This window comes from Triticum aestivum, chromosome 5A (genome assembly GCF_018294505.1).
Source record: "Triticum aestivum cultivar Chinese Spring chromosome 5A, IWGSC CS RefSeq v2.1, whole genome shotgun sequence".
NCBI lineage: Eukaryota > Viridiplantae > Streptophyta > Magnoliopsida > Poales > Poaceae > Triticum > Triticum aestivum.
The window spans coordinates 596864629-596874528 of record NC_057806.1 but is presented as its reverse complement, the minus strand read 5'-3'; positions in this window follow the sequence as shown (position 1 = coordinate 596874528).

Genomic DNA, 9900 nt, shown 5'->3' with positions numbered 1-9900 from the left:
TTATTTATTTCCTTATATCATGATAAATGTTTATTATTCATGCTAGAATTGTATTAACCGGAAACATAATACATGTGTGAATACATAGACAAACAGAGTGTCACTAGTATGCCTCTACTTGACTAGCTCGTTAATCAAAGATGGTTATGTTTCCTAACCATGGATAAAAGAGTTGTTATTTGATTAACGAGATCACATCATTAGTTGAATGATCTGATTGACATGACCCATTCCATTAGCTTAGCACCCGGTCGTTTAGTATGTTGCTATTCCTTTCTTCATGACTTATACATGTTCCTATGACTATGAGATTATGCAACTTCCGTTTGCCGGAGGAACACTTTGGGTGCTACCAAACGTCACAACGTAACTGGGTGATTATAAAGGAGCACTACAGGTGTCTCCAAAGGTACATGTTGGGTTGGCGTATTTCGAGATTAGGATTTGTCACTCCGATTGTCAGAGAGGTATCTCTGGGCCCTCTCGGTAATGCACATCACATAAGCCTTGCAAGCATTACAACTAATATGTTAGTTGTGAGATGATGTATTACGGAACGAGTAAAGAGACTTGCCGGTAACGAGATTGAACTAGGTATTGGATACCGACGATCGAATCTCGGGCAAGTAACATACCGATGACAAAGGGAACAACGTATGTTGTTATGCGGTCTGACCGATAAAGATCTTCGTAGAATATGTAGGAGCCAATATGGGCATCCAGGTCCCGCTATTGGTTATTGACCGGAGACGTGTCTTGGTCATGTCTACATTGTTCTCGAACCGTAGGGTCCGCACGCTTAAGGTTTCGATGACAGTTATATTATGAGTTTATGAGTTTTGATGTACCGAAGGAGTTTGGAGTCCCGGATGAGATCGGGGACATGACGTGGAGTCTCGAAATGGTCGAGACGTAAAGATCGATATATTGGACGACTATATTCGGACGTCAGAAAGGTTCCGAGTGATTCGGGTATTTTTCGGAGTACCGGGTAGTTACGGGAGAAGCAATGGGCCTTGATGAGCTTTAGTGGGAAGAGGAGAAAGGGCCAAGGGGCTGCTGCGCCCCCCTCCCCTCTGGTCCGAATTGGACTAGGGAAAAGGGGGCCGGCCACCTTTCCTTCTCCTCCACTTCCTTCTCCCTTCCTCCCCTCTTGGTGGACTCCTATTAGGACTTGGAGTCCTAGTAGGACTCCACATCCTGGCCGCACCAAGCCTTGGCCGGCCTCCTCCTCCTCCATCCTTTATATACTGAGGCAAGGGGCACCCCATAGACACACAAGTTGATCCTCGTGATCGTTCCTTAGCCGTGTGCGGTGCCCCCCTCCACCATATTCCACCTCGGTCATATTGTAGCGGTGCTTAGGCGAAGCCCTGCGACGGTAGAACATCAAGATCGTCACCACGCCGTCGTGCTGACGGAACTCTTCCCCGACGCTTTGCTGGATCGGAGTCCGGGGATCGTCATCGAGCTGTACGTGTGCTAAGAACTCGGAGGTGCCGGAGTAACGGTGCTTGGATCGGTCGGATCGGGAAGACGTACGACTACTTCCTCTACGTTGTGTCAACGCTTCCGTTGTCGATCTACAAGGGTACGTAGATCATTCTCTCCCCTCTCGTTGATATGCATCACCATGATCTTGCGTGTGCGTAGGAAATTTTTTAAAATTACTACGTAACCCAACAACTATTGCTTTCTTCATAACTTATACATGTTCCTATGACTATGAGATTATGCAACTCCCGTTTGCCGGAGGAACACTTTGTGTGCTACCAAATGTCACAACGTAACTGGGTGATTATAAAGGAGCTCTACAGGTGTCTCCAAAGGTACATGTTGGGTTGGCGTATTTCGAGATTAGGATTTGTCACTCCGATTGTCGGAGAGGTATCTCTGGGCCCTCTCGGTAATGCACATCACATAAGCCTTGCAAGCATTGCAACTAATGAGTTAGTTGCGAGATGATGTATTACAGAACGAGTAAAGAGACTTGCCGGTAATGAGATTGAACTAGGTATTGAGATACCGACGATCGAATCTCAGGCAAGTAACATACCGATGACAAAGGGAACAACGTATGTTGTTATGCGGTCTGACCGGTAAAGATCTTCGTAGAATATGTGGGAGCCAATATGAGCATCCAGGTTCCGCTATTGGTTATTGACCGGAGATGTGTCTCGGTCATGTCTACATTGTTATCGAACCCGTAGGGTCCGCACGCTTAAGGTTTCAATGACAATTATATTATGAGTTTATGAGTTTTGATGTACCGAAGGAGTTGGGAGTCCCGGATGAGATCGGGGACATGACGAGGAGTCTCGAAATGGTCGAGACGTAAAGATTGATATATTGGACGACTATATTCGGACATCGGAAAGGTTCCGAGTGATTCGGGTATTTTTCGGAGTACCGGGGAGTTACGGGAATACGGGGGAAGAAGTATATGGGCCTTATTGGGCTTTAGGGGAGAGGGAGAGGCAGGCCGCGCCCCCCCATTGACTAGTCCGAATTGGACTAGGGGGAGGGGCGGCGCCCCCTCCTTCCTTCTCTTCCCTCTTCCCCTTCCTTGTCTCCTACTCCTACTACTTGGAAGGACTCCTAGTTGTACTAGGAAAAGGGGAATCCTACTCCCGGTGGGAGTAGGACTCCCCTAGGGCGCGCCATAGAGAGGGCCGGCCCTCCCCTCCTCCACTCCTTTATATACGGGGGCAGGGGGCACCCCATAGACACACAAGTTGATCTTCGTGATTGTTCCTTAGCCGTATGCGGTGCCCCCCTCCATCATATTCCACCTCGGTCATATTGTAGCAGTGCTTAGGCGAAGCCCTGCGACGGTAGAACATCAAGATCGTCACCACGCCGTCGTGCTGGCGGAACTCCTCCCCGACGCTTTGCTGGATCGGAGCCCGGGGATCGTCATCGAGCTGAACGTGTGCCAAGAACTCGGAGGTGCCGGAGTATCGGTGCTTGGATCGGTCGGATCGGGAAGACGTACGACTACTTCCTCTACGTTGCGTCAACGCTTCCGCTTCGGTCTACGATGGTACGTAGACAACACTATCCCCTCTCGTTGCTATGCATCACCATGATCTTGCGTGTGCGTAGGATTTTTTTTGAAATTACTACGTTCCCCAACAGATAAAATACCGAGGTGAGAGGTTCAGCTAAGCAACCTAAAAACCAACGCTTTATGGGAGGCAGCCCATTATATTTTTCGGTAGAATTTTATCTTTGCAGTAGTTAATATTTTGCTCTTATAAGTGAACTGATGAAACTCCCTCGAAAAAATTATTTTTAACCTTTTTGTTTAAGGAGAAGTGTTGAAAAGAGGAACAGGGAAAAGAAACAAAGGAGGCAAGCAGCAGAGGAGATCAACGGCACTTGATACGGGCGATGCTGCCCATGTGTGTGGTCGCATGAAAGTTCAGAAGAAATGCAGAAAAGAATAGGGAGATCGACGGTGTTTCATACGACTGCATGCGTCTGTTTGCGTGGTCGTATGACACTCTCGCCAAAATCAACCGAAACTCACAGAGCCAAAGACATCGTTCTGAATGAGGGCAAGTGCCATCTTGTGTGGTCGTTTGGTTCTTCAACTGGGAGCGTCCGTGGGAACAGAGCGAACAACGGCCTTCCAAATGAGCGCTAGCGATTAGTCGAGCACTCGTTTCGCCCTCTACACGGTGCAATTTCGGATAAACAGGTTTGACGACGACGTTTTAAACAAGCGCTATGCCCGTTTGAGCGCCCGTTTCAGGTATGTAAACCCTAGATCGGCAGATTTGAACGTGAAACGGCGTTCCATACGGACGTCTGCGCCCATATGAGCGCCCGTTTTGTCTGAATTTTCATAAATCTGAGCCGCCGACGCTGGGAGGTTTTCTTCTTCCTCCCAACGCCCAAAGCTCTAACATCTCTCTCTCTCTCTTTCTCTCTCTCTCTCTCAAACCCTAACAAAAATCCTCCAAAACCTCTGTTTCTTCGTGGATTTCATTCGTTTGATCCGTGCATCTTCATCCTCGGTGAGTTTCTCCTCTGATCCATGGTTTATTTGCAAGTTTTGGTGCTGGTTTCATCAATGTTCATGTCCTAGATGAGATGCATAATATTTTCGATTTCTAGTCGATTTGTGCGTTAGGATTCAAAGTAATAGATTAGAGTCGATCTTAGGTAGTATTATAACTCGATCCCCATGTTAAACTTACATTTTTTCTGTTGTTATTTTTGTTGTGTGTAGAAAATGATGTGATTGGTGATTGCCGCAGGGAAGAAGGCCATGGGATCACGCTCTTAGTGTGCCCGGAACGAGGGAGATGAACTTTGTGCTGCTGTGAACAAGGACTTCCAACGCGTGAACAACCAGGGGATGACCCCCACGAAGTGGAAGTGTGACGCGTTCTTGCAGTCCCAAGGGCTTCACAATGACTTTGCATTGCTTGTGAACATCATTGGGATGGGAGTTTTCAGTAACTTCCATTACTTCATGTACCGCAACATCACCGTGGAGCTCATCTCCACCTTCTCCCACACACTGGATGACTCGAGGGTGGCATCGAGCTGCTCATTCATGCTCGAAGGAGTCCAGCGCACCATGACGCTGGAGTAGTTCTATAGTGCCTTCGATTTTGAGAACGACGGAGTTCTCGACACTAGGGGCACGCTGGTTGCTGACGTGTTGGGTTCATGGGAACTCATCTCCGTCAAGGATGAACATGACCTCTCCAGGAAGAAGGTATCGAGCATCCAAAACCCCGCCATTCGCACTTCTTGATTTTCATTGCCAACACTATTTTTGGTAGGGAGAACCTTGGGGCATGTTGAGCTATGACTTGTGTGTTTTCCATGCAACACTCCACCCCGACTCCACCCCAAGCCTAACTTGGGAGCTTTTCTTATGCGTCACCTCGGTAGGAAGCACATGCAGTGGAGGGGGACTATTATTGTGGGAGGCATAGTGTCTCGGCTTGCCGAGCACTTCAGCCTCGATCTTGATTCTATGCAGCATGTCCTATGTCCTACAACACTCAACAGTAGGATTATGATCAACACTCACTTCATTGTGCCCGTGCAAGGGGAGCATGCTAGAAATGCTCCCTACCTAACACGCAAACTGTTGATGTTCGCTTGCCCTTGCCGCAAGCATTTACTGTTTCTACGTGTGATATGTGGGTACTCTTTGTTGACCAGATCAACGAGTACCGCCACGAGGCTGGTTTCGGGAACATTACTCAACCAGAACCCAGTCCAGAGTGGGAGGCTATAGCAGTAGGCCTTGCCCATGGTTGGGATGCATGGGGCAACACCCCTCAGCACGCACCCAACTTTCCACAACAACCTGCACCACAATATGCACCACAGATTCACTTTGGGCAGCCACAAGACTATGTGCCCAGGGTTGAGTTTCAGCAGCTGCAGCAGTAGGTATGAGGGATCCGTATAGACCTCCGTGAGGCCAACAACAACATTAACCTGCTAAGTGGGAACATGCAGTCCCTCTTTTCTTTTTGGCAGCCACATCCTGGAGCAGAAGGTCCGTCCTCTGGTGGCCTATCCTTCCAGTGGCCACACTTTGGCCAGGGGGCAACGATGACGAGCACATGGACTAGAGAGTAGGCCAAGAGCCTAAGCTTGGGGGAGCTCATCCCCTAGTTATCCATGCATGCATACTTATTTTTCTTTTATTTGTTTTTATATGTTGAATGTTTATCTTCAGTTTGCATAATAAAATGAGGAGCACACTTTGGTCTTGCCTTGTTGTAGTTCTTTTCATATGTTTTCTTTGAGCCTACAAGTTTGTTCTCACCTAGCAAGAGGAAATAAAGAAAATGAATTGGGACTTGATAGAGGGGAAGAATGAGCCAGCGCAGGAAGGTATAACATATACATAATCCCTTGTCTCGCAATATTATTTGAGAAAGAATTTTCAGTTGACTGGTTGCACTTGAATTAGTTCCCCGTGTTAGTTGAATATCATCTAGTCATAACTCCGAATTTCAGATTTTGCTAGTCAAACCTTGTGGGAAAGCTTGTTTTTGTTTCAATGAAAACCTAGAAATTTTATAGGGCAGGAAATTTCGAAAAGAATGAGTACTTAAGCAATTCAACTCCACAAGCTGATTCAGATTGACTTTATGACACCTGTTGATGAAGTTATTTGGAGGCATGAATATTTGAAGTGGTTGAGGTTATGCCAAAATTTATTCATGATACTTAAATTGTGGAGCTCCAGCCTTAGGCTGGCTTTACGTCCTGTTGCTATATGTCGAGATAATTCGCGTAACTGCAACTACGTCACAAACTTGGGGGTTGTGTGGTAAATTATAGACCTTCCCCAAGGGAGTGTGTAAGTGGTAAATAAAATCACTGATTATTGAACTCGAAAGAGACAAGCATTCTTGATCCATAGTGCATGAAATTAAGCCAAGACGGAACCCAATTGCATATAGTGAATTCTGGCATAACCCCGTCACCGAGAGTTGAAATCCCGAAGAACAATAATTAAGAGAAGTGTCTGAGAGCCATGACTAGGAGGCCTTAGTGGGTGTTAATGAAAAACTTGAGTACTTTGCCATCTTTGATCTCCAAACCTTCTAAATGCATTTTGATGAATGAACTTAAGTTGAATATCCATCTAATCGATGAACACCTTCATTTGCCTAAACACTTGGTTAGCGAGGAAAAACTTGCTTTGAGAAATTATAACTAATGGTATGAGACTATACGCGGTAAGGCAACAAGTTTAGGTGCAGCTATTCAATTGCAAATACTTCCTTGAATGATCTTGCAGGATAAGAGAGGACGAATATGATGTATTTTCTCGAGCCAGTAAAGTTCTTTCCATTCGACCAAGCTCCTTTTCACTCTCTTGATTTCTTGTTTGCTCGGGGACGAGCAAATCTTAAGCTTGGGGGAGTTGATGGCTCGAGAATTTGTGATGTTTTTCATAGTGATTTCCATTTGGTTTCATTGGATTTTTGTCATTCTTATATTTCTAATGCTAATCCAACAAAATAAAGGAAAATTTACTTTGTCCTATGGATGGCAGGAAATATCCCATTTGGAAGGAAACCAAAGGAGATTGCAGCAAATCAAGCCAATTGGAGCAACTTTCTTGAAGAGAGCACTGTCAACAGGCGCACCAGAGTGAAAGACGATGTTTCATACGACCGCACGTGCTCGTTTGAGCGGTCGTTTGGAATGCCCACGGCCCCTCTTTGTCTATACAAGCAACTTTCATGAATGGACCACGAGGAGAAGAGAACCCTAGCCGCCGCCACACCATCCAGAACAGGAGAGGAGAAGATCATCGTAGTTTTTTTGGGTCCTTTCATCTCCATCATCGTCATCATATCCTTCACTATTGTAAGAGCGATTGGAGCTTGTAATCTCTACTCCAGCTCATCTCAGATCAAGACTATTTGAGTGCCATTTCATCTCATTGTGGATTCCCTCAATATTATCGATATGGTTTTCATGGTTTTTCTCTCTGTTGTGATTGATTCCCTTGTTATGATGTGTGAGTAATTCCCCTAGGTGTGTGAGATGTAGGTGAGTGGTAAGATTGATATGTGCCTATCATGTCGTCATTTGAATTCATAGTAGTATGATCTATTTAGTATGTTGTTATACTGTGGTGAACCCTATGCGTGTTGTCCAATTTAAGGGCCCATGCAACATGATATCAAGATCTACACAGGTAACACATATTATTTAGGAACTTTGTGACCTTTGGCGTGACATGTGGAGATATCTACGAGAACCGAAGACAATATGAGATAATGGCGATCCAATGAATTTAATGTTTGGTTCCAGTCTTATGACCTTAATTATGTAAATGGTCACTTTGTGGCAATGGAGAAGTAGGATCATAGAATGAAATGTAACCCCTAGTGAAGGAGTTTCATGACTCTAGGGAGAACCGCCTACAGAAAGTTTATATCAAATACTATGATTACAATACAAGGTAACTTGGATTACCGTCACACTGGCACAATTCATATATTCTTACCATGAACTGAAATCTCTTCGCACCTAATCTCTTCATTGCAGGAAACACCATTTACATTTTAAGTTTTGTTATTTACTTTTGTTAGTTATCCAGTAGACACTTTTTAAATCCTCTTCACTAGCATATTTAGTTTATCGTTTACCCTGATCAGTAATAGGATTTGCAGAAGCTCAAGCAGTACTTCACACAAGAACTGTGACACCTTATGTGTGACAGAAATGCCTCCATAAATACTCCCCACCGCTGATTTTTTGGACGATTACTCGCTGGGATACTTCTGCGAAAGTGCTACACTATCTTGTTTGGTCTGCAGGTACCAACGTAGGGACTGTCGCCTCGCAACAGCAAGATCTCCTTTCGTGCATCATTTGTCATCTTTTGCAGGCTCGGAGTAGTGTATGGCGAGCTCCGCCAACCGGGGTGGGAGGGGTGAGGCTTTTGGCGCTGGGTGCAAGGGAGGAAGGAATCCCGAAGGCGAGATTTAGGAGGTACAAATGTTGTTGCGGGTCTAGAGATAGAGGCAAAGCCGAGAAGCTTCGGGGGAAGATAACGACGAGGAGTAAAGCGAGAAAGAAATGGAAGAAAATGATTATGGGAGGTAAAGAGAGCATGCACGTGGGGACTGCATACACATGGCAAGCATGCGGCCCGACTTATTTCTGTGTGAAATTAGTTGGTTAAAATAGATTCCCCCCCCCCTAAAAATCATGCCATTAGAAATTTCAAATGTTATATTTTTCAATGATATGACTATGGGGACTGCTAGGCGTCATCCGGCTTATCTTAAGAAAAGATCAGTCGGCTTGACAGCCGTTGATTTGGGCAGCGTGATCCCCTGACGCGTGCAATTCACAGTACGCCCATGCCCTCTTATACCCTGACCACGTCATCACAATAAGCAATCACTCCAGCCACCGGTACGTACAATGGATACTCTCGCTTCTTGCATGGCATGCATAGCTTTGAGGAGAATCCTAGGTTGCCAAGTTGCAGCACCAATTTTTGCTTAAACCACCCGCAATGCTCGCCGAACATCTCACGGCAACATCGACGAGCTCGCCATGGACCGGCCATGGCAACAGTACCAGCAAGCTCCGGGATTGCAGCACCAGCAACGACACTGTTGTGACCATCCCTTGAAGCATCGGAGATGCTCCGGCGGCGCGACAACGCTCCATTGCAGCACCCGTGAGGTTCTGGTGGCCCGACGATGCTCTGTTGCAGCATCGGCAATGCTCTGGCGGCCCAGCAATGCTCCATTGCAACATTGGTGATACTCCATTGTAGCACAGGTGATGCTCCAGCGGCCCGACAACGCCCCATTGCAGCACCCGAGGTTCCGGTAGCGGGACGATGCTTCGTTGCAGCACCGATGATGCTCCTTTGTAGTATCGATGCTCAGGCGGCTAGAAGATGCTCCATTGCAGCACCGACGATGCTCCGACGGCTCGACAATGCTCCGATGCAGCACTGGTGATGCTCCGATGTAGTACCAACGATGCTTAGGCGGCTCAAAGATGCTCCATTGCAGCACCGACGATGCTTAATTGCAGTACCGACAATGCTCAGGCGGCTCAAAGATACTCCGTTGCAGCACCAACTAGGCTCCGCTACAATATCGACGATGCTCAGGTGGCTCGAAGATGTTCCATTGTAGCACTGACGATGCTCCGGTGGCCTGACGATGCTCAGGCGGCTCGAAGATGCTCCGTTGCAGCACCGATGATGCTTAATTGCAGTACCGACGATGCTCAGGCGGCTCAAAGATACTCCGTTGCAGCACCAACTAGGCTCCGCTACAGTATCGACGATGCTCAGGTGGCTCGAAGATGCTCCGTTGTAGCACTGATGATGCTCCGGCGGCCTGGCGATGCTCCGTTGCAGTACTGACG